General features: G+C 42.7%; 1 protein-coding gene across 8 annotated transcripts in view; it reads left to right on the top strand.

Moving 5' to 3' along the window:
- The window catches only part of D7Ertd443e (DNA segment, Chr 7, ERATO Doi 443, expressed), a 254,380-nt gene that overhangs the window by 122,211 nt on the left and 109,661 nt on the right, over positions 1–22,508 (top strand). Inside the window, exon 1 of one of the 8 annotated variants that reach the window (NM_001081331.2) lies at positions 21,118–21,232. The exons of the other annotated variants lie outside the window; for them this stretch is intronic. The gene's annotated coding sequence lies outside the window, so the exon portion shown is untranslated. Of the gene's footprint in view, positions 1–21,117; positions 21,233–22,508 lie in introns of those variants that run through there. 8 annotated transcript variants of the gene reach the window in all.

Raw genomic sequence — 22,508 nt, 5'->3', positions numbered from 1 at the left:
TAGACAGCATCATACAATGGCTCCCTTTGTGGGTTCTCAGCTCATTGCTACACCTGCCTGCCCACCCTATCTTTTAAATTGGTGTGTGTGTGTGTGTGTGTGTGTGTGTGTGTGTGTGTGTATGTTGGTGTGTGTTGGTGTATGTGTGTGTGTGTGTATTGGTGTGTGTGTTTCTGTGTGTGTGTGATGTGTGTATGTGCCATTGCACACATTCAGAGGTCAGAGGACAACTTGCAGGAGTTGCTTTTCTCATTCTATCATGTAACTCCTGGGGTTTTGGGGCTCCAACTCAGGTCCTAAGTCTTGATTGAAAGCACTTTTACTCACCGAGCTAGCTATTCTGCCGCTCCCCCAACAGTTTTATTTTTAAACAACCTATGAAAAGATTGGTAAATCGACTCTCCTAGTTCCTAGTTCCTTCTAGTCCCTCCCTCCCTCTCTCTTTTTTAAATTTGTTTGTTCTTTGCTTTTCTGAGACAGCCTCACACTGTGGCCCAGGTTGGCCTTGAACTCAGGGAAATCCTATTCCCTCAGCCTCCTGAATGGTGGAATTACCAGCCTGTGTCGCTGTGCCTGGCTTCCCGGTTCATTTTCTATTCTGGATTTTGGGCTCACTTAATATTTTATTTACTACCCCTACTCTTCCTCTACCCTTTTCCCCTGCAAACCCATCAATTCATTTTGCAAACAGGCAAAGTTAACCCAAAGTCAAGTTGAGATTTAGAGAGCAGTGAATTGCCCAGGATTCCAGTGGGACCAACTCTCTAGCTTGCCCAGCCTTCCCTGTTTAACTGCCTGGTTCTAAGGTGAAATTCTCCCCATAGTACACACATCTCAGGAGAAGTAGCAACTTTGGGTGTGTTGAATTCAGATTGCTTTCCGTGTGAGGTCTTGCGATGTCCAGGGGAGGCTTTTGAGAATTTTATTCATTCTCAAGGGAGGCGAGTGCCTCCGTTGTCTCCTGATTATCTGCCATTCTTATGTCTCTTTCCCTCCCAGTGTGATGCTGGTTTGACGGTAACTGTAACGCAGTCTGTGAAATATCTAACACAGGTATCATCAGCGGGAGAAGTCATTGGAAGTAAAAGTGTCTTTGGCTTTCATGCATGTTTTCTGAGACAAAAGGGAAAGCAGACGTTATTTTTAGCTAAAAGAGTATTGTGTTGTCTCTGCAGCATTACTGGGGGAAACTGGTAGTGGGGAATGCGCTGGAAGAGGAATCCATCATTGTGCTGACAAAATTAACAGAAATGATAGATCACTAACTTTCTCCACGATCACTGCATGTCTTGAATCCCACTTAATGGATTTCTGTTATGTCTAATGAGGTACTGCGATGTGCGTGATGCATATACAAATGTGAATACACGCCCACATGTGCACACCCCATAGCAACCACCAAAATCAAGAATGAATATGTACAGTGATCTCTGCCCCTTTATGTCCTTTCCTGGCCCATTATTACTCCCCAAGGTTACCCTGTTTTGTTTTGCTTTGTTTTGTTTTGTTTTCTATGACACTAAATTACCTTTGCTTTTTGAACTTGATGGAACCAAAATAATATGCTCTGGCATCTGAATTGACTGGCTTTACACAGTGTCCACGGTTTAACCTTGCTCTAGTGTATTTTCCATGGTTTAGTGTTCCTGTTCCTGAGGTATAATAGTCTACTGTATGAGTCTATATCTGTATCTAGTTCTATCTGTCTGTCTACCTATCTATCTATCTCCCCCTGCTATGTTGTTGTTGTTGTTGTTGTTGTTGTTCTACTGTTGGTCAGCATTTGGCTTATTTCCACACTTTAGACGTGATGAACAAAGCTGCCACAAGCATTCCTGAGTGCATTTTCTGTAGACATGTTAGTCCACTCCTCTTGGATATATGCCTGGAAGTAGGATGGCTGGTCCTAGGGTATGGAGGGCTTGTCCTAGGGTATGGAGGGCACTGCTGTGTGGATACTTTCCCAAAGTGCCTGACTTACATCCACCTTGTCAGTTGCAGCAATAGAGCTGCAGTTGCCCTCATTCTCTCAACTGGAGACTGTTCAATTCTTTAATCTGAGCTCTTCTGCTCCGTTTCTTTGCTCTAGTTGCACAGGTGACTGGCAATGCTCAACATCTGTTTCTTTCCTTGCTAGATATCTCTCTGAAACCTTTAGCTAGGCCTTAAAACTGTGTGTTCTACCTTTTGTTTATTTATCTGAAGGCATTCTTAAGATATTCATGGGTAGAGAAATATGTATTATGGATACCCTTTCTCCATCTAAGGCTAGAATTTTCCTTTCTTAATGGTGTCTTTTGATGAATATGGTTGTAATTTTTTCTGAAGTTCTATTCATCGTTTAAAGCCCACACATGTTTTTGTATTCTTTAAAGGAAATCTATACCTGCCCCCAAGTGATGACAATATCCACCCCCCTTTTATTTTCTTCCAGAAGTATTAGCATCTGGCGTTTCTTCTGTGGGCCTATCAGGAGTCTGTAATCGATTTGCATTGATGATGTGAGGCAGGGTCAAGGCTTATCCCATAACCCAGGCAGATATCCATTTGACACTTAAAAATTGATTGAAAATATCTCCTTCTACTCATTGCACTACAATGGTATGCTAAGTGTCAAATTGTTTTCTGTTATTTAATTATCACAATTACCTGAAAATATAGGCATTAGGGCTGGCAAGATTTGGCTAAAGGCATTTGCTGCCAAGTCTGATGACTTAAGGTCAATCCTTGGGACACAAAGGTGGAAAAGGAGAAGTGACTCTTAAAAGTTGTCCTCTGACTTCTACTGGTGCACCATGGCAAGTGTGTGCCTCCTGCAAATGAATGAATGAATGAATGAATGAACAAATGAATTAATTTAATTAAGATATAGATACTGAGTTTATCCTCATCATACATACAATGAAACACCATTACATACACACATCAATTGCAGTGATACATTCTGGTGGTGTAGTAGGAGCTTCAAGTCTTCTTCCTTCATCCCTGATCTCTACTGAGACACACTGCTTCCATGCTTATTGTCAAGCTGTTGAGTTGTGTGACAGCAGAGATGACAAGGCTTAATGGGCAGCATCTTTAGACTGCAGGGCAATGGTCAGGTTTTACATTTTCAAGTTGTGTCTTACCAGCTAGGGTTTCTAAATTTGGCTCACTCTAGCCTGAGATTAAATTATATACACATACACTCATATAGATATATGATTGATTGATAGATAGGTAGATAGGTAGATAGGTAGATAGGTAGGTAGGTAGATAGATAGATAGATAGATAGATAGATAGATAGATAGATAGATAGATAGATAGATTCCTAAATATAACCTGTCCAGTTCATGGCTACTTTATACCATGAATTTGTTCCAGCATGCATTTCTGAGACAGCTAGCCTGTTAAAAAACAGCCCTAGAGGAAAAGGTGAATAAAGCCTAGAACATTGCTTTTAAAACTTACAATTCTGTATAAAGGAACATAAATACCATGGTCCATGGTGCCACAAGCAGTGGACAGAGTCCACATGGAGGTGGGGGTAGCGGTTACTTGCTACAAAAGTGTTTGTTATTCTTTAGGCCCCTCTGCGCACTTTGCAAACATTCTCTCTAACCTTGGGATGATTTTTTGAAGTAGATTTATTTATTCCTCTTTTGCAGGGGATAATGGCATACTCTGCATTTTACATCTGGTATATAAAGAGCAAAGACTTAAGCTCCAAACTGTCTGATTCTAAGACTGACTCATCTTCTATCTCTCAACCTGATGCCCTGAGGAGAAAGCACAGAGGAAAGGCATATTAATTCTGGTTAAAGAACAGTAGTAGCATTGGTACTTGGTTTAATTAAACTGTTTAAACATTTAAGACCAAGGTAGGCTCACATGCAAGTTTAAAAACCGATACACAAGATCCCATGTATTGCTTATCTACCATACCCCTTCCACAATCATAATATGTTACAAAGAAACATAATAGTTTCATAACCTGCATATAGCCATGGATATAGTCAGGGCAGAATATTCCCATCACAGGTAGTACCCTCTCCTGTTGACCTTATACACTCATGTAGTGCAGACTCCCTCCTGTTGTTCCTATGTTACTAACCCCAGATGAACATCTAGCTGTTCTCCATGTTAAGAATGTTAGAAGGGAGAAATCATAGAGCCCATACCCTCTGGGAGCAGCTTCATCACGCAGCATTTTCTTAAGGAATTCATCTGGGGTGTGGTGTAGTTTACTTCTTGTTTATTGTAGAGTGGGCTCCATATTGGATGCACCACAGGATTTTTGCACATAGCTGGCTATCTGGAATGCTTCAAGCTTTCTGCCCTTGCAAATTCAACTGCTGGAAATACTCAGACACAGGTCTTTTGTACACTCATATTTCTGTGAGAGAAGTATATAGGAGTATAATTTTCAGGACACACACACACACACTCACACATTGTATGCTTTGTTAGATTTAGACTGAAGAATTATATTCTTTTGAGCAGCTGAAAATGCTATTGAATTTGGGGGAGGAGGGCTTGAGTTCTTTCCAATACATCAAAATAGAATTAGTTTTTGTCTGCTTATTTTTGTCTTACAACATTACTGAATTCACTCATTAGTTCCAGAAAATATTTTGTGAGTCCACGGAAAGCTATGTCATCCTAAGGTAGGATTTCTCCTTCCTCTTCCCCTCCCTCCTTTTCTATGCTGGGGATCAAAACAAGGACTTACATACATGCATCCTATCACTAGGTCACATCCCTAGCCCTATTTATTTTTCAAGATACACCCATTTTGCTTTCTTGACCCACTACATTGGTGAGAATTTCCCATATTATCTTGAATAAGAATAGTAGAAACATTCCTGATCAGGGAATGTTCGGTTTTTCATTATGGATAATGTTACTCATTGGTTGTTTAAAGCATTTTGTAGATTTTCCTGATAACAGTGTCTTCACAAAGGAGCATTCAATTTTTGTAAAATCATTTTTTTTCTCCATTGATTGGATAATGAGATTATTTCTAGCCTCAACTATACTAGGTTACACTGAGTTTTTAATATGGGCATATAGCCTGTGCTTCTGTTATGAATCCAACTTGGCCACAAATGTCTTTTAACATATTACTGAATTCCATTTGCTACCAAGTCGTGAAGTCTTTTTGCTGTATTCATTAGAGTTTGGGTTGTAGCATTTTGTGTTATGCATCTTTCTGGTTTGGGTATTTCGGAGTAATGATAGTAGATTAATAAAATGGGAGAGATGTGTTCTACTGTTTGGATGAAATTATTTAGAATTGGTCTTAAATTTTTTTTAAAGTGTTTGGTAGAATTTTTCAATACGATCATGGAGCTATTTGTTTAAAAGAATAAATTATGAGCTTTAAAATTCCTTGAATGCCTATAAGGATAGTCAGCTATGTATTTGACATTAAATGGGTTTTAGTAATTTGTTTCTCAAAGGAGTTGACTGTTTTGTCTCAGTTGGTCAAGGTTTTCTGTGTAGAGTTTATGATATTCTCTAGTTGTCTTTTGGGCATCTTTTGGGTCTTAGGTATGTTTCATGTTTGCAGAATTGTTTATAGCATTGTAATTGTTAATTGTCTTTTTAACATCCAGTGGGTTTGTGGGTATACTACACCTTGTTACTGATTTTGACACTGTTTCTTTTTCTTCTCTTTTTTTTTAGAAGTTTGCCGAGTTTATTGTTATATTCAAAATAACAACCTTTTTTTTTTTTTTTTTAATCAAATGAGTTTCTTGTGGGCGACAAACTGTTGGGTCACTTTCTGTAATATGTTCTGCCAAATTCTAAGTTTTAATTTATGCATTTAGATCATTTATATTAAATATAATTTCTGATCTATAATGGCTGAAGTCAAGTATCTTTTCTATTCTGTTTTTAATTTGTTTTATTTTAAAGATTTATTTTATTTTAAACTATGCATATGTTTGTGTGTCTGTGTGTGCTGGGGAAAAGTATATACATGTGAGTATATGTGTCTGAAGAGGCCAGAAGTATAGGATACCCTAGAGTTGGGGTTACAAGTGGTTGTGAGACATCTGATGTGTGTTAGGAATTGCTAAAGTTCCTTAAAATTGCTGCAAGTACTCTTAACCACTGAGTCATCTTCAGCAAACCGATTTAAAAATTTTCATTCTAGTCAGTTACTTTAACATTTCAATATACTACCACTAAACCTTAAGTGTTTTCAAATAACTTTATATAGCTTTTTGGATGATTTGTTTAGGTGTCAATATATACATACTGAGGCCATCATTTTATGCTCACTCTCCATTTTTTTTTCTATTAAAATCTGGGTATTTTCATCTTGGTATGAAATGCTAAGTCATATTTAAATCCTCCTATTCTGAAATTGACTTCTTCTGTGTTTGGCTGGGAAATGTGGCGTGCTACCTTATATCTGTCAGGGATAGGTAGAAGTCCAGGCTTTCCACTTGGGTGCTGTAGTTCCTAAGAGGGCTCCTCATGGCTGGGCAATAGGAATTATCATTCTTCTGCCTGCCCACTGAACCTTCTCTGACATTCTTCTGACTGAAGTAGCTTGTTGCTATAGCTCATATTTCTATAACACAGGAGTGAGATGGTCTTGTTACCTCTCACACATGTGAAAGTGTTAAACTTCCGTATGGCCACCTTGGGTACCACTCCAGTGGCGAGGAGCAGGGTACTTCATTCATGCCAAGTGACAGTGGAAGTTCATGTTCCTCAAGTGTTTTTAACTCATGCCTGGGGTGGCCACATTGTTGGCAGGGGTAAAAGTTCTAGTTCTCTGCTTGGCCTGGCTTCCTGCTATACCATGCTGCTAGTGGTATAAGCATGAGGCTGCATTATCTTCCATGGTTGTAGGGCTGTACTTGCCCTTTCAGAGCTTTCTGTCTAGTGAGTGTGAATCTCCTCTGGTCTGATCTCTGGAGCAGGCTTTGGGGGACTTTAAAAATAACCTCCACCCTTTAGCATTTTCAGGCTATTGTTTGTGCAGCTTCAGGTCTGAGATACAGGAGCCAAAAGGAACTGTATCACTTTGCCATCACATGGGTCTTCTAGTGTGTCCTCTTTCTTTTGTTCCTTTCTGAGTCTCCTTGTGCCATATATATACACACACACACACATATATATACATGCATTGACTATATTTAGTAGGGAAGGGGGATAAAAAGCATGATGTTCCATCTCTAGGGTTCTAAAGCAATGACTTAAAGTCAGTAGAGCCATCTTGGTCCTTTAAAAAATACGTTTTTCAAGTCCATGATCTTTTTGTTAAATATACTTTCTTAATACATGATTTCTTAGTCAAGAAGGTGGGAACCCAACACAGCCAGTGAGCTTTCACAAATGAGGACAGATATGTGACATGGTTTGGATATGAAATGACCCTTACAGTCTCCATATAGTGGTACTGTTTTAGAAGCTGGATTCTAGCTGGAGGTAATGGGTGTCTTGAATGGCAGGCCTTGAGGCTCATAGCTTGGCCATCTTTCCTGTTCTATCTGTGTCTCTTGACACAGCAGCTCCAGACTTCTGCTTCCACAACCATGAGCTGCTCCTTCTATCTTGTCTTTTCCATCATGCCTGTACTCTCAAAGCACAAGCCAAAGCAAACCTTTCCTCCCTGAAATTGCTTCTTGTTGGGTCATAGGAAAAAGACAGAACTAGGATACACTTGGAACAGAGACATTCTGCTCACCAATCAGATCTTGTTAGTTCTGAAACTCCTATGAATTCCCCTAAAAACCACTCTATCCTAAAGAAGTCATGACCTCAATTTCCTGCCTTCCACCCTGGAGGGGAGGGAAAGGGGCAGCCTGTGTTGAGTGTTGCACCGTGATGTTGGCTCATCCTCATACTTAACCTTAGAATCTTCAAAGAATGGACTTGCCAATGAGAGAGATGCAGAGAGGTCAATATTCCAATAAAGTGAGAGCTTTACTTAGATGTTGTGCTAGCCCTTGCCTCCAAGCTTGACTGCCACCCAGAGATCTTGGGCAATACTTAGAGTTGAGTCTGAAGTAGCTGTAGCATAATTGGTCAGAATAAGCAAATAATTGTAAAAATTTCTTTGCCACAACTCAAGTTTCACGTTTTCGTCTCCCCAGGATATTTTCTTTAACATAACGCAAAGGTGTAACAAGAGTTAACTATGGTTACAGAGAGTTATAAATCAAGAGGGGTAGGGTAATGTGATATCGGTCGTGGCCTTTTCATTTTGTGCACTGAACTGCAAGGAAAGGAGAGGCTTGTTGGTTTGTTTTGGGCTGTGGTGTTCCTCCCCACCCCAACTCATGGCCGTGAGGATGCCCATGTACAGAATGCTCACATCCCTAAGAGGAACAGGTGAAGCATTTCACAGCAGCCCAACCACATTGTACTTGATACCCATGTGGAGCCCAAGGTCTGTGAATACTTGATACAGTGAATTGCTTAGGGAACGATGGCAGGAAAGACTGTACATAGTTAGCACAGTTCTCTTTCGCATATTCATATTCTAAGATCTGCTGGATCCAAGCATTGGCCTTCACAGCAGGAGGACCAACTGAATTCAGTTTTATCTCTTCCATGAGTTGTACAGGACAGATATCTGCCATCAGAGGAGAGAGAATCAGCGGGGTTGAGAGACAAGGGGCACGGAGTTAAAGTGTTAGGGGTCCCTGGTACAGGAGTGGAGTGTTGCCTTCCAAGCAAGATGTCCCTTATTTTCTTTTAAGGATAGTACACATGGGTCAGTATTCATTTCTTCTAGGAATGATGGTCATTTTTAAAACCATGTGCCCACACCAGGGATAGGAAATCTATAAGTTGGCTTTAGCATCTTTTACCCCACATCTGTGCTGACCAAGAAGGAAAAAATATCACCAGATGTGTATAGGCCCCCACCCCACTGGTGGTGCCTGGTGGCGATCAATAAGCCAGGCATGATCACCACGCCACTGGGATAGAATGGGTTTCAGAGTAACTCTCTTGGGTGTGAATTATACAATTATTCACTCAACTCACTTAGGAAAAATCAATGCTGTCCTGGCCTTAGAGTTTTCTTCTGCCTGACACCATTATTCTTTATTCTACTATGGATAATCTTTCCGAGAGTTCCACTGACCCAGCAAAGACTCTGGGTGTCACACATTCTGTTGTGTGTTTTAGCAAAAGTAAAATAACTCCCTAGCATGTGCCTACAGGCTGGAGAATGTGTCCTGTGGTGTCTGTTTCTGATGTGTTGATGTGTGTTTTCAAGTGTTGACCCTCATCAGGACCACTTTGTGGTAGGGAGGTCAGCCAGAGGTAAGGAAGCCACCTCTCATTGCAGCATGGACTGGCCATCACTCAAAGTCCCAGCTGATAGTTTTCCCAAGACACACACATCCATGTACCATTTCAAACTGCAAAGATATGTTATGTAAGTAACATAATTTCTGGGCCCCTCAAGGGCCAGAAATATTTAATGGAGCTTAAAGACTTCTTGACATTTGCTGTGGATTTATTGATAATTTTTTTAAAGTGGAAGATTTCTCAAAATATTCAGATTAAGAGGTTTTTGTTTTTTTAAAAAAGCACATTTTGTTTCAGATTTATTTATTTTATATATCTGAGTGTTTTACTTGCATGTATGTATATGTGTGTGTCACACATGTGCCTGGTGCCTGAGAGGTCAGAACTGGATACTGGATCCCCTGAAACTGGAATTGGTGGTAAGCCATAACGCAGGTGTTGGTGACAAAATTCAGGTCCTCTGTGAGGTCAACAAGTGCTCTTAATCACTGTGCAATCTCCCCAGCCCCAAGAGAATTTAAAAACCAGATCTGAAAACCCCAGACTTTTGTTGAATTGAGCTGAGTCAGCTGAATTGAGAAGCACTGCCCCTAGTTAAGGGCTGTCCTGTTTGCCAAAGACCCAGCTACCCACCTTTCACATCTGTGACACGTCCTTGCTGGTGATTTGTCTTCTTGTGACTTTGGTACACGGTCTCTGTAAGGTGACAGCTAGGAGGCTTCAGTCAGCAGCATACTGAGTCCTTCAAGGAAGGTCAAGTTGATATCAGTTTTCAAAATGTCCTTTCTACTTTTATTTGAGAAAGGATTTTCCTGAAAGTAATGGCATTGCTAATGAAAATTGATTTTTCTTTCTAACAGTTTATTTTCCAGGGAACAAACAGTAGGAAATGGTAAGCATATGTGTTAATGGAGATAGCAGGGGTTTGTAGAAGATGAATCTGACCACCGAGGGAAAACACATTAGCTTTCAGTATCAGGGGTGAGCCCTTGTCCTGGTCTCAAGGGATGAGTTGGTTTCTAGCTTCTGTAAGGCCAGAGTGTGATAGTAAAGTGGGCCCAGCATTCCCATGAATTTGCCCCATGGTACCCCTGCCCACAGCTGCACAGCCCTCTTCAAATGGAATTACAGGAAAATTTCAATTACTTATTTCTCCTTTCCAAATATCAACCATTGAGTGCCGAATAACATCTCACATTTGCAGGCATGTAAAATACTCCAGCTCTGATGTTAAGTGCTTTATCTGAAAGGACTCACTGCATTCTCTCCATAACCGTCTGAGGCAGGTATGACAATCATCTGGTTTTTCAGACAAGCGATCGGAGCTGGAGAGATGCTTGGCTCTTTGTCTCCAGCCAGAGCTGGCAAGTCTGAAGACCCGCCCTGCTGAAGGCTGAGCAGTGTAACATGGGAGTGGCTGGACTTGCTTATATCCACTTTGTGAAGCCACACACTATACATCACAGTGTAGATTAATATACGTGTACATTTTTATTGCTTGTGTGGTTGTTGATACAAATCATGTCTATGGAATTTATGGGAGGTGTAAAAAAAAAAAGTGTTCAAGGGCAATTAGAGACAAATTGGTTATTTAGTTTCTTCTCTGGGGCTCTCAACATAACCAGCAACACACATTGCCAGCCTGAGGGCAAGTAGGGGACTGAGAGGAGAAGAGGGAGGGGAAACTGCAGTCTGATGTAAAATGATAATAATAATAATAATAATAATAATAATAACAACAACAACAACAACAGTAGTAGTAGTAGTAATAGTAATAATTTCTGAAATTTTAAAATAAGTTTATATGAACACCAAAAAAAATATTATTATTTTATGTATATGAGTACACGGTAGCTGTACTGATGGTTGTGAGCCATAATGTGGCTGCTGGGATTTGAATTCAGGTCCTCTGCCCACTCGGGTCAGCCCAACTCGCTCCAGCCTAAAGATTTATCTATTATTATATCTAAGTACACTGTAGCTGTCTTCAGATGCACCAGAAGAGGGCATCATTACAGATGGTTGTGAGCCACCTTGTGGTTTCTGGGATTTGAACTCAGGACCTTCAGAAGAGCAGTAAGTGCTCTTAACCACTGAGCTATCTTTCCAACCTCCCAAATTTTTTTTTTAAAGTTTCACTTTGTAAACAAACAAAACACCAGTGGCCATATATAGCTAAGGACCTTAAGATTTGTGTGGAATTATGTCTTATAAGTGACGGTCACTAGGAATGTGCATTTTGAAGATTTATTTTAATTTTATGTCTATGGTTTTTTTATTTACATGTACATGTGTGTACTATGTGAGTGCCTGGTATCTTTGGAAGTCAGAAGAGAGGATCAGATTCCCTGGAACTGGAGGGCTTTTGTGAAAGTGCACATGTGCGATATGTGTGAATATATGGTGCTTGTGTGGGGCATTTGGATATATGTACACACTTGTGCTGTATGTTTTGTATGTATGTGGCATGTGATAGCTATTCCTGGTTGTCAACTTGGCTACATCTGGAATGACTGCAATCCAGAAATGGAGGGCTCACCTGTGATCCAGATCTTAAAGCTGGAAGACACAAGCTTCTGACCTGGATCTGTTTGTTTGTTTGTTTGTTTGTTTTCTAGACAGGGTTTCTCTGTGTGGCCCTGGCTGTCCTGGAACTCATTCTGTAGACCAGGCTGGCCTTGAACTCAGAAATCCACCTGCCTCTGCCTCCCAAGTGCTGGTATTAAAGGTGTGTTGCCACCACTGCCCAACTCCGACCTGGATCTTCACATGGAGATCTTGAGGCATAGTGGCCATAAAAAGCTTGGGCTCAGGCAAGGTAGTATAAGCCTTTAATCCCAGGGGACTGAAGCAAGCAGATCTCTGAGTTCAAGACCTATCTGGGACAGAGAACATTACAAATCCAGGCACACCTTTAATCTGGGCCACGCCTTATGTTGAAGGCCTACATAAGAACATTGGAAGAAGGAAGATTCGATCTTCGCCTGCTTGCACTTACTTGCCAGCACATCTGTTGGAACCTACTACTTCAGGATTCCAGCTTATACAGGAGAGCAGCTGAAACAAGTAGTCTCGTGGGACTGAGCAACTACTAGATTTTTGGATTTCCCATTCACAGCTACCCATTGTTGGGTTCGTTGGACTACAGACTGTAAGTCATTACAATACATTTCTTTAATATATAGAAGACATGCCATAAGTTCTGGGACTCTAGAGAACCCTGGCTAATACATGGCATGTGTATTGAATGTGTGCACGTGTTATATTTGACTGTGTGCACATGGTATTTGTGTCTGTGCTTGCGTGTGTAAACTTGTATGTTAGCATGGTCATAGAGGGTGTGGGGAAAACAAATCGTCTTTCCTTTGAGTACTGAGGTAAGGTTCACATAACATTATTTTAAGCAGTTTGCCCAGCAGTGTTGCACACCCTTTGCTTCTCTCTAGATGCAGAAGATTCTCATTATTCCCCCTCAAAAAGCTCTGCATTCATAAGCAGTCATCCCCTATCTCCCAGTCCCTGGAAATGATGAGCCTGCTTCTCTTCTCCAGCGACTCACCTAGTCTGGGTGCCCTATATAAGGGGGGGAGTTATCATCTGACTTAATGAGCCGGGCACCAGTCTTGTCTCCAGCATCCTGTTTTGAGATTCACCTACAGTGTAGCAGGTGGTAAGGACTTCATCCCTTCTTATGCTTAAATGGTATTCCCTTGCACATAAGCACAGCAGCTTGCTTACGTATCCTCGCTGTAAGTTGGTTCCAGTCTTGGCCTGTGTGGACAGTGCTGGTGAGAGTGCTTTTTTGAGCATCTCTGAGAACCTGGCAATTCTGTGTTTAAGTCTTTGAGGAACTGCCAAGCTGCCACAGTATTTGTACCCGTAATGTTCCATTCGCAATGCGCGGTGTTCCCATTTCCCTACATTCCACCAACACTTGATACTTTAGAGAAAAGCCCAGCAGGAGGCAGTAGAATCTCCTTGTGTTTGTTTTTCTTTTATTCTCTGGTATCCCAGGTTGATTCTCTGTCTCCCCTGTACTCGGATTATGTTCATATGCCACCAGGCCCATCTGCACTGTGGCTTTCATTTCTGTCTTAGATCTTTGTCAGTCAATGTGTACTGAAGCTTCCTTGCTGTATCTAATAAAATGGCTTGCCGGGCAGGGCGGTGGTGGCGCATGCCTTTAATCCCAGCACTCGGGAGGCAGAGGCAGGCGGATTTCTGAGTTCAAGGCCAGCAGCCTGGTCTACAAAGTGAGTTCCAGAACAGCCAGGGCTATACAGAGAAACCCTGTCTCGAAAAACAAAAACAAAACAAAACAAAACAAAAAATGGCTTGCTAACCATTTTATTGTTGAGTTGGGAGAGATCTTAACACACAATGGATACAAAACCTTATCAGATATAGGATTTGTGACAGCCCCAACCTGTGCTTTGTCCTTTTGTCTCTTGGTGTCTTCTGATAGACCAGCCTCCTTCTACCATGTTCCTTACTATTTGTAGGTCTCTAATTGTTGAACAGCTCTGGGCATCGTTTCATGGCTCAGTATCATGCTGCAGGCCCTTGTTCACTTTTCTAAGGCATTTTACTCTGATAGAATAGTGAGGGCTACTTTCAGATTTTACTATTTTATTCCAGTCGATTGCTCGTTTATAATTTCACATGTAATACCATTTCTTATATGAAAGTGACTCACTACTTCATAGCCCACTTATTAATCTTTTATAGCCTCTTGAAGTGCCAATATCATCTAGTATTATTCATATGTTCTTCTGGGCTGGGGTGGAGTCAGCTAGCAGGCATGGAAGGCCCCAACCATCACTACAAAGAAAGAAGCCCAGGAACAAACACCTGTATCATTCCAAGTTCCTTTTTGACATCTTTACTTTTGTATTTTTAACCATTTAGAATATAACATTGAGTGTGGCTGTAAATGGACAACAAGAGGCTGGAGAAATGACTCAGTGGTTTAGAGTACTAAGCTTATCTGGCAAAGGGTCCAGGTTCAAATCTCAGCTCAAACACCTATAACTCTATTTCCAGGGAGTCTGACTCCCTCTTCTGGGCTCTGCAGGTACCAGGCATACATAGGGTGCACAGACACACATGCAGGCAAAGCGCTCATACACATGAAATAAAAATTAAAAATAAGCTGGGTGGTGGTGGCGCACACCTTTAATCCCAGCACTCGGGAGGCAGAGGCAGGTGGATTTCTGAGTTCAAGGCCAGCCTGGTCTACAGAGTGAGTTCCAGGACAGCCAGGGCTACACAGAGAAACCCTGTCTCGAAAAACCAATAAATAAATAAATAAATAAATAAATGTAGAGTACAGCATGATCTTATTCCTAAACAGACTAATACTTTCGGTGTCTCTCTGTTCTCTGGCTTGAGGTCTCTCTTTCACAAACTAAGTCTTTAAAAAAAACCAAAGCTCCCTTTTTAATTTCCCTGATCTGTCTACCTCTTCCTGGGCTTGCTTTACCTAATACCACTGTGAAGTCAGCTTTGGTGTAGCCATCTCTGTACATCTTTAAAACAAACCTGACTCTCCCAATGTGTTCTCTTTCCCACATACATTCACAAATCAGATTGTCAATTTATGGACCAAATATAGAATTATATAAGTTAATCTGGGCAGAGTGAATTTACAGCAGTTCCCTTTGCATCTGGGAACGTGTCACACCTCCTCTGTTTGGTTTTTCTTTCATTTCCTCTGGTATGATTTTACCACACTTTAAATATAGGTCGTGCGTATTTCACTTCAGATGTGTTTCCAGATAGGCTGGCTTTTTGTTGCTAGTGTTAATTTGTTTTCTCCTGGTATTTCCTTGTTGAATGCTGCTGTTCTTCACAGTTATTGTCCCTTGTAGATTGGTTTGACTCTAGGTCAATGAGTCCTACTTTCTTTTTAAATTTTTATTTATTTTTTAATGTATGCATATGTGTGTCTAAACCGACATATGTGTGGGTGCCTTGTAGAGACCATAGCAGGGTATCAGATCTTCTGGATTTGGAGTTTCAGGCACTTGAGGATTCCTGAGTTGGGAATTGAACTCAGGTCCTATGAAAGAGCTGCAAGCTCCCTTAGCTGCTGCGCATCTTTCTAGCCCATCTCTCACTCTCTGATCTCACAATGCTGGCAGGTCCTGTGGTCTTACTTCCCCGATTTTTACATCTTGTTTGGCTCTTCATGATTTACTACACCGAGTCTCATTATTTATAATGAGTTCTCCCCAAATCCATAAGTCATATAATACACTTAGCAAAGTACTTGCTAAGACCTTTAGAATATGTTGCTTTTAGAAATGTTGTCTATTTTCATAGAAAGCACCAGAAAAAGCATTATTTATTTTGCTTCTTTTCCCTCAGAGTTTAATGTTTAGCTATTTTGTGAGTATTCTAGTTATGGGATGGATTGATCTCTATACTATTTAGCCTGTGTGAGTAGAAGAGAAGAAAACCGTAAGATGTGTGTATTTATTGACTTTTAAATAAGAATTTTAAATAAGAGCAGTAGCTGGAGGTGACTGCTTTGAATGAAACCTTTGTCCTGCCATGAAGTATGACTGAAGAGGCTCCCGTGAGCAATTAAGAATCCCTACATAGTACACACACACACACACACACACACACACACACACACACACACGCCCCTACTTACACCAATATCAGCCTTTCCACTACAGAACAGACCTGGCAGAGATTTGCTATTCTATTCATGACAGGTCTATTTTCCCTGCTAGATGCACTATTCCTAACTAGAATAGGATTTCTGAGAATTCCAATGTGAAAAGCCTTTCCCAAGTGCTCCAAAACGCCGTCAGAGTTCCCTCGTACTGTTCTACTCAGTGTCTGGACTGTGGGGGCCTCCTCCAGCCTCGTGCTCCCTGCAACCCTGGAGGTTTAATCAACTTCAAAGCTACTTTAGCTCCAGGCTCAGTTTCCTGTAGCCAAGAGTCTCTTGCCCATCAGCAAGGACCAGCTTCTGGCAGTGACTCAGCTGGCACGGTGCCTCCCACCATCATGTTAAATGTTTCATAATGCTTTGGCTTTGGGGCTTCCCCACACAGTTAGCAGATGGCTTTGCTTTTGGTTACTCTGAAGGGAAACTCCTTCAAGTCTAGAATAAGCAGAGGCCAGAGGCAAGGCTCCCAGTATGGACTTCCAGATATATAGCTACTTGGGTTAAAATCTCACCCTTCCCCTTGGGGGCCAGAGGGGGCGCTAGATCCATTTGTTTGCTTCTCTGAGCCACAGCTCCCAGAAATGTCAAATAGTTAAATGAGAAAAGGAGATGAGGACCTGTGACCACAGGTGCCAAGTGTACACTTCTCAGAGAGGCTGTGACAAACTGCCACAGCAGCAAGGAGGCTGAGACAGACTCGGACAAACTCACACCTGGAACCTCCGGATACCCACGATTGAGGTGATGGCAAGGTGGGTTCATTCCCAAGTCCAGAAACTTGCCTCAGGCTTCCTCCAGCTTCTGGTGGCTTTTAAGTGATCGTTGGGGTCTCTTGTCTTATAGAAACAACACCATGTCTCTACGCATGCCATTTTGTTTTGGAGGTAGAGTTTTTTTGTTATTTTTGTTTGGTTGGTTTTGTTTTTTGAGACAGGGTTTCTCTGTGTAGCCCTGGCTCTCCTGGAACTTACTCTGTAGACAAGGCTGGCTTTGAACTCAGAAATTCGCCTGCCTTTGCCTCCCAAGTGCTGGGATTAAAGGCATGAGCTGCCATAGAGTCTTATGTATCCCAGGCTGGCCTCCAACTCATTAAATAGGCAAGAATGATTTTTAATAAGCCCAAACTTTCTGATCACCCTTCCTCTGTCTTCTGAGTGTTGGATTATGGGTGTGTGCCACCACGCCCAGATTATACATTGCTAGGGATCAAACTGAGGGCTCTGGGCTAGACAACAGCTCTACCAACCGAGCTACGTGTCCAGCCCCTTCTGCCTGCACCTCTGCTTGACACTTTCCATGTGTGTGTTTCTGCCTCTAGTTTCCCATTTACACACTAGTCAGATTTGATTAGAAACCACCCTGACCCAAGACCTCATTTTAACGTGATTATATCTTTAAAGGTCCTCTCCCCACATGGGGTCACAATTTGACATGCTGGGGTTAGTATTTGAACACAGGGATTTTGAGGGAACATGGTTCAACCCACAACAACATTCAATAAACATGATCAAGGGTGATGTTTTTTTCTTTTCCAGTAACACGCCAAACCCTGGGGAATCAAGTCCAGATGAAAGAGAGCAATCTGTGCTGGGGGAGAAATCAAAGAACTGTAAGACAAGAAGGAGTTTGCATCTGTTGAGCCAAGCCATAGGGAAACTTGAAAACAGTGGGGTATCTGAGGCTCTAAATCTTGCAGGAGAACGGCCTGTGAAGCTAGGATCAGAGGCCTCTGGGTGCGTGCGTACATGTGCACCACAGGGCTGACACGTGGGGAGGTTCTTTACTCTGGTCACTGCCATCAGAAGCTCCATCTGTGGAAGATATTCTGTTTTCATGGGCCATAGAGTTGGGGCTGAGGGGTTTTCCAGGTTGCTAAGCAACGACATTCTCGTTCCCTGGTATGTGCCCCTCTCCCCCAAACATCTCTCCTTAGGTAAAGGCTACCTTGGGACCACTGATGACAATTTACAACTTCTTTTGCACATGTGCTATCAGCTCTAGAAAGTCTTCTCAGCGGATGGGCTGACGCTTGTCAGGCCTTGGCTGTTTTCCTCATTGAACTGTGCTAGTGGATCCAGGAGACTTGACTTGGGGTCCTCAGGAGAAGTGGCCCTTGAGGATCTGTGTGCTGCACGGCGTTAAGTGTGATATCAAGCCATCCTCCGTTTTAACTTTCAAATTCCATGTGCAAGTGATAAAAAAGCAATTACCTGTTATCTGGGTGAGGAGAGAAGATAAGCCCGACCTTGCTTTCAGGCCTCTGGAGTTTTACCTTCCTGTGTTTGTTTAATCTCAGGTGTACCTGTGGTTCTAGGCCTGGCCAAGAGAAGGGTAGGATTGCCTAATTCATCCCTCAGAGGCCCTATGTTTTGGGAGAAACACAAAGACCTTGAGCAACCACCCCTGAGCCTCTGAGCCTCTGAGCCTGGCCCATCCGCTAACCTGTGGGATTTTCAGGGGACTTAAAGTGGGTGACTTTATTTATTTATTTATTTTTTTAAAATCAGAGTCAGACAGGGTTGTGAATGACTCAAGAATACTCTGCTTGGTGAACACACAGCTGTGGCTTCACTCCCTGGTCTGAGGTGTTGGTCTCAAGTTGAGAGAACTGGATGAAGGCGTTTTGTTTGTACGAGGCCCCATAGCCTGGTGGGGGCTGTGCTCTCATTTGGAAACACGAGGTCTGGCTTCAATTCCTTTCTCTGAGTTTGAGCTTCCATTTCTAAATTTGATTGAGTTTAAGCCTCGATTTGTTTGTTTTGCTTTCTTCTTGAGACAGTTTCACTGTCAAGCAAAAGCTGGGCTGGAACTTGATCTTTATAGATCAGGCTAACCTCACCCAGCCTCTGCCTCTCCAGTCCTGAGATTGGAGGTTTACATCTGATATTTCCCGTTGGTTTTTCAGGTGTTTTGCTATTTGTTGGTTAGTTTTGAGATAATCTCATGTAGTGCACACTGACTTCCACGGTTGCTATGTAGCCAAGGATAACCTTGAACTCCTGCTCCTCCTGGCTCCAGCTCTACGTTCTGTACTTTGTAGACCGCAATACCTCACTCCTTCTCTTTAAAATGAGGTCCTACAGAAGTAAGGATTAAGGAGAGGGTAGTGCAGGCCAGCTGCTTTACAATGCTTACACACTCAGAGCATCCAGAGGGGGTCTGAGAGTTAAGTGTGGCTGGCCAGTGAGTATTCTTCTGTGCTGTGTGGTGTTGAGGAAGACTCTCTCTCCATCCGCCTGCACCCACATCTAGAGGAGCAATGTCTGCATCTATGAATAGAAGAGATTATGTCCGGACTGAGGAGGGCCCTGCACAGTGCTCACTGCAGAACCCTCTGGGAAATGGGCAATGTACACAGGTTAGGCACTTCTATTGACTATGGTCTTCCATAGATTTTTGTGGCTTTTTACAGAGCTGGAGCAAACCAAGGGCTCAAGCTCCATTGTTCTGCTCCATCGTTTCATGCTCATGGATCCACAGTGCCTGGCTCAGCTTGGTCCTGAGTAAGAGCAGCCACAGGCAAGGATTGGCGCACTAGCGCCTCTTGTGGCAGGTATTCAAGGACAGCCCTGGTTTGAATAGGCTTTATGGGTTTATAGTCAAGCTGTGTTCTCTAATGAGAAGGTTCAGGAGGGGAGGGACTGCTGGGTAATGCTGATGAGCAAGTATGTCACCTATTTAGAAAATAACTATGATTTCTCCCTATCGGCTTCCAACTGGATAATCCAAGAGGAAGAAAAGCTAACATTTATTTTTGGATTTTGTGGCTTTTTTAACGTATATGCTATATGGACCATACCTTCACTCCTACTGCCATGGATTTTAAACTTCTGGAACCATAAGGCCAAATAAACTTTCTCTGCTATGGGCTACCTTGGTCATGGTGTTTCATCACAGCAATAGAAAAGTAACTAAGACATCATCCATGCCTGGGTGTAACATTCTGCTGTTGTGCTTGCTTTGGGGTCACCCACACTTCTATAAGTAACCCCTCACCCGTTCTTTAAGGGAATTCTGTGTTTCTTCTTTAAGGGCTTCTGCCTGTTTCCCTGTGTTCTCCTGTATTTCTTTAAGGGAGTTATTTATGTCCTTAAAGTCCTTAATCATTATCATGAGATGTGACTTTACATCAGAGTCTTGCTTTTCTGGTGTTGGGGTATCCAGGCCTCTCTGTAGTGGGTGAAGTGGGTTCTAATGTTGCCAAGTAACCTTGGTTTCTGTTGCTTATGTTCTTGCCCTTGTATGTTCCTTGGTTTCTGTGTCCTGATGTCTCTGGGCTGGTCCCTCTTGGGCCAGGAATTTGAGCGGAAGTGGTGGTCTTACCTGTGCTGTAAACACTCCTGGGAGGGCAGCTCTCACCCTGAGATATTTGGGGATGGAGCACTGTGGCACAGGATCAGCTCTGGGAGCAGATGCAAACCAGAAGCTTACCTCTTTTCCATAACTAAGTTCAATAAACTAATTGGTTCACTAAATTGGACTTGGGTAATCATTTTCTAGCCCAGTGGTCCTCGACTTTCCTAATGCTGCATCCTTTTAATACAGTTCCTCCTGCTGTGGTAACCCCCCAACCATAAAATTAATTTCGTTGCCATTTCATAACTGTAATTTTGCTACTGTTGTGAATCATAATGTAGATATCTGATATGCAGGATATCTGATGGAAACCTCACGAAAGGGTCATTCGACCCCAAAAGGGTCTCTGCCCACAGCTCGAGAACCACTGCTTTTTAGTCTTTCATCAGTGACCTATCTGTGTTCACATCTCCCCAGGAAGAAAAGGCAACACAGGCAACATCAGCCTCACGCTGGCAAGGCCTAGCCATCCACCAGAGGGGCAAAGGGAAAGGGCGAGGCAGCAAGTTCGTGCCTCTCACCGTAGGTTCCTGTGTCCCACCTCCATTTCTCTGTGAAGCCTCTGCTGCAAACTTGTGCCAGCGCCCACAGGGTCTGAGTCTCATAGGAAAGATGCCATCTGAACACTCTGGATTGAGTCCCTCACTGGAGACCCAGAGCTTGTCACTCAGCCCAGCTCGGCAAACATTTAATTAGCTCTTATCCCTATTGGCAGCAGCTGCTTCGTAGCTTCTGCTATGTGGCAGGCACTTGTGCTAAGAACTTTCCAGGCAGTAATCAACTCCAGAAAGGGAGTGGGAGTCGTTTTCTCATTTACAGAAGAAGAGAGGCCCTGACAGGGTCAGAATGCTGAAGTCAGAGCTGGTGGCCAGCCTTCCAGTGTTCAACACACTCCTGGGAGCCTTACCTCCACAAGCCCAGGCTGAGTGAGTGACTCCTACCAAAGGGGTCTGCAGAGTACCCAGAGAGGCAACTGTGTAGCCACTGCAGTGTGGTGGGGTGGGGGAACAGACACATGGAAGGACTGGTTTTGGGGCAAAGGCTCCTTGGAAGCATCTGAACTGACTATTTAATGATAGGCTAGAGGTTTCCTGAGTTGACTTTAGAAAAGCTGTTACTTTGGCCTTTAGTGGGCAAAGCTAAGGTCTGTGTAGCCTGGCTAGGAGGAGATTAAATACATGTGGTATGAAGGGAAGTGTGAACCCCAGGTTTTCACAGTCCGGAGTTAGGTGAGGTTAATCTGAAAGAAGCACTTGCTTCATGCTCATTCATATGGAGCTGAATCCAGACTTCACTTACGGGGAGTCGATCTGAGCCGACTCTTCTTTAAGCAGGTCCAGGGAAGGACCTATGCTAAGTCAGAGAGAGAGGGAGGGAGGGAGGGAAAGAGAGAGAGAGAGAGAGAGAGAGAGAAAGAATATGAGAGAGAATATGCGAGAGAATGAGAATAGTTTGCTATGGTGCCTTAAATAGGAATGGCCCCCATAGACTTGTGTTTCAATGCTTGGCTCGTAGGGAGTGGCACTATGAGGAAGTGTGGCCTTGTCTGTCCAATGTATGTTGGAAGAATGTGATCTTCTTTTTCATTTTGATTTTATAGGAGATTACAGTGAAGAGATGGTACGAATCTCAGAAGAGACTTTGAACTTTTGGACTTTTAAACATTGTTGAGACTGTGATAGACTATCAGGACTTCCAGTTGGACTGAATGCATTTTTGTTTTATGGTATGGCTACAGTCCTATGGTGATCAGGAATGGAAATGTGCTGGTTTGACAAGTACACATAGTGAGTGGGACTCTTAGGGGGGTGTGGCCTTTGTTGGAGTAGGTAGGGTCTTCCTGGAGGAAGTGTGTCACTGTCAGGGCAGGCTTTGAAGTCTCAGTCCTTCTGCTGCCTGTGAATCCAGATGTAGAACTCCCTGCTACCTCTCCAGTATCATGTCTGCCTGCATGCTGCCATGCTTCCCACCATGATGATAACAGTGGGACCTTTTATAAGAGTTGCCATGGTCATGGTATCACTTCATAGCAATAGAAATTAAGACAGTTGCTTTCAGTAAGATTTCTAGAGCCAAGAAGTGATGGGGGAAGGAATGTTGGAACTGATACCACTGGGAGGGTGGTCTCAGACCCCAGCCTCTTTGCTCTCAGGGAAAATCATGTTGATGATGATGATGCAGACTGAGCATTGGAGAGTCCCT

This window comes from Mus musculus, chromosome 7 (assembly GCF_000001635.26).
Source record: "Mus musculus strain C57BL/6J chromosome 7, GRCm38.p6 C57BL/6J".
Lineage (NCBI taxonomy): Eukaryota > Metazoa > Chordata > Mammalia > Rodentia > Muridae > Mus > Mus musculus.
This window is presented reverse-complemented; position numbering and strand designations above follow the sequence as displayed.